The 3,410-nt window shown below is 36.2% G+C and overlaps 1 protein-coding gene and 1 pseudogene across 1 annotated transcript in view; one reads left to right on the plus strand and one right to left on the minus strand.

Annotated features, from left to right (window-relative positions):
* Positions 1 to 3,410, minus strand: part of LOC102256539 (serine-rich coiled-coil domain-containing protein 1-like) — a 972,873-nt gene that overhangs the window by 56,101 nt on the left and 913,362 nt on the right. The gene's annotated exons all lie outside the window — the stretch shown is intronic.
* Positions 1,356 to 3,410, plus strand: part of LOC102255935 — a 35,729-nt pseudogene continuing 33,674 nt past the window's right edge.

Consider the following 3,410-nt stretch of genomic DNA (forward strand, 5'->3'; position numbering starts at 1 on the left):
AGGGAGGGAAGGTAGGAGCTGCCCTGCTGTTTGCAGCACGTGTGCCCCTCTATGTCCCTTGAACTTTTGATAGCATCCCCAGTTTTTCCTAACCCTGTAAAACAGTCAGGTCTCCCCAACCACTTCCAGTGTTAAGGGGCTTTATTATTATTTTTATTGTTGTTGTTGTTGGTTTGTTTTTAAGTTTTTCCTTAAACAAAATATTTTATTTTTAACTTTCAGAATGAACTTATTCATAACTAATATTCAAAAACATGAAAAGCTGATGCATGCAGTCTAAGAAGCACTTTTGTTCAATCATCTGAAAAGTTGAAAAGAGCATAACTTTCTTTCATGATGCTAAGCCTGAAATTAAGATTCAAAATTATGTAGTTTGGACGGCTGAAGTTCATCTCCTTTACTTCCTGCTCATTCTTCATACAAACAAATGCTGTTTACAAAGGTAGAATTTCCCCTGTGAGGACAAGCAAAACAATTTAAACATTTGGTTTAGACTTACACTTTCTATTTGATTAAATAGTGGCTGTACCAGTTAATGTGGCCAATGTAAATACTATTGTACCCCTTTAAGAATAGCTATTTGTATACCTATTCAGTGTCTATCTGAATATAATGAGTTAAGCTGAACATAATAGTTTTGTGAATTAATCCTTCCTCTTAGGCCTAAATTCAACAGGAAAAAAAAATTAAAGATTAGACCCAGAGGAAACCCTAATTTTAGAATATGGGGCAGATATCAATACACTAAAATTTTGCCTATGAATTTCTTAATTTGATAGGATTAGTACAGAGAGAAAAAACAACTGTGAAACTTTTGAAGAAAATATATACCCTGTACTCTCATATTGTTTTACTGCTTATTTCTGTAAGAGTTAAAGTTTTATGATTTTTCCTTTTAAGTGATTTTTGGCAAAATAAATTTACTTTCCACACTTTATATGACAGCATATCGTCAAGTAGAGAAAATTCTGTACACAATTCTGATGTGTTATTCAGTTTTGCTATGGGCCCTAAATAAACAGAATTAAATGGCTTCTAAAAATATAGATAGAATATTTTTTAAGTGTTGGGTACAATTCTTTAAGTTTTAAAAGTTTCATACCATTTATGTGTTACGTTACTGCATGATACACTGCCTCACATTTCTTTTAAAAATTGTTCAAAGTGCTACTCTCTTTTTAACTATTGCTACATTTCAAATCACATGAAAATGTTCATCATTTATGTGACATCTACAATAGGCAACTACATTGTGCTAAATACTTCTTTTTTCCTAATTAATTTTATTCTGTGTGTTGTCATACTTATCCAGTAAAATACATTAATACTACTTGGTACTGTATATTGGTTCAAGCATGGAGTCATACTGCCTTGGTTTAAATCTCACTTACCTTACTACTGACCAGTTGTGTGACCTTGAAAATGTACTTGACCTCTGCAAGTCTCAACTTTCTTCATCTTTACCGGAGAATAATTATATTATCTACTTCATAGGTCTGCGGTAAACTAATGTGCTCAAGCCTTCTAATGCAATGCCTGACAGCTATAAATACACAATGACTATTAACTATTCTTAGTGCTATACTTATTAACATATACAATAATAAATTAAAAGATAAATGCATTAAAAATTTGAAAACATCATCAGGTATAGACATAATGGGAATTTTAAAATATAAGCCCACTAGCACCACAGATTCCAATGATTAAGAACTATCTATCTACTCATCTAGTGTACTTAGATTCCAGCAGAAAATAGATGGAACATTAAAATTAGTGTACTTTGAAAAAAACTGTCAAAGGGACTATTTACAATACATGGGCAAAACATGGAACTCTAAGGGAAAGCATAGAACTCCAGGTATAGTTACAAAGGGGCCCCTTTAACACTTTTTGCTGAGAATGGAATGAGCAATCACTTGAATCTGATGACAATGGAGATTTTGATGATAGGGCTACATGACAGGAGTTGAGACCTTTGGTCAAGGGACATAGGCAGCCTGCTGAGTCTCTGCAGATTGGGTGCCAAGGAAATAAATAATCCCAAATCACTTTTCTTGCCCCACTCCAATCTCTTGCCCTTGATCCTCTTAGAGAAAATTACGAGGGCAAAAGAGCCCACTAATGAGTCAATATAGGTCTAAGTCCTAGTGCACAAAGCAGATCGGACAAATGTAGAGAATGGATTGGACCTCCAATCTATCTAATGTTAAATGTGTGGCAGGTGAATACAACATAATACAGATTCAATGTCTGGTGGTTATGACTGCACATACTCTCACATGGTAAAACAATGTTAAGACAATAAATACTTCATTGTCACAAAAGTTGCTAGAATGTTTGCTAAGTCAACTGCTGATAATTCCACTGAGCAGAGTATGGATCCTGCCCAGTGGAAAGAATACTACTCTTCTTGTTGGTGCTTTTAAATTTTCATTTTGTGAAATTGTGTTTTATTCTCTTCACCTCTTCTTTCCCAACCTCCATCACAACCCTAGTTCTTTCAGCACATCTAGCACTATGGCTGCCGGTGTGGTAATACAAGTGACCTGTAGAAATCTTCAACATGACCCTGCAGGTTATCTTTTTGTTAACTTAGTATAAATTTAGAAAAACATGATGTTTATTAATTTCATAAGTTGGTTAAATCCATATTCAGAGCTTTAATGACTATAAATAAAGTTTCTACCTAACCCTAGTTCTTTCAGCACATCTAGCACTATGACTGCTGGTGTGTGTGGTAATACAAGTGACCTGTAGAAATCTTCAACATCAGCACATCTAGCACTATGGCTGCCGGTGTGGTAATACAAGTGACCTGTAGAAATCTTCAACATGACCCTGCAGGTTATCTTTTTGTTAACTTAGTATAAATTTAGAAAAACATGATGTTTATTAATTTCATAAGTTGGTTAAATCCATATTCAGAGCTTTAATGACTATAAATAAAGTTTCTACCTAAGCCACATAATATAAAACTAGGGGCCAGGTGCACAAAATTCGTGCACTGGGGTGGGGGTGGTCCTTCAGCCCAGCCTGCCCCCTCTCACATATTGGGAGCCCTCAGGGGATGTCCTACTGACGGCTTAGGCCCACTCCCTGCTTCCCTTGGGGAGTGGGCCTAAGCCACAGTCTGGCCTCCCTTTGTGGGAGGTGACCGGGCTGATCAGGGGAAGGTGCCAGCCCCATTGCCCCGCTGCTGCAGCCACTGCCAGTCACCGCAGCCACCAAGGTGTTTTCATCAACACGGACTCCAGTCCCTTCATCATGAAAAAATGACAACTTTCTTTAGGCATTTTCAAGTTGTGTCTTTCATAGGATATGACATTTCTTTATTATTTTTTTTTATCCTCACCTGAGGATATGTTTCCATTGATTTTTAGAGAATGTGGAAGAGAAAGGGAAAGACA

The sequence above is a fragment of the Myotis brandtii genome, unplaced genomic scaffold (assembly GCF_000412655.1).
Source record: "Myotis brandtii unplaced genomic scaffold, ASM41265v1 scaffold113, whole genome shotgun sequence".
NCBI classification, from domain to species: Eukaryota; Metazoa; Chordata; class Mammalia; order Chiroptera; family Vespertilionidae; genus Myotis; species Myotis brandtii.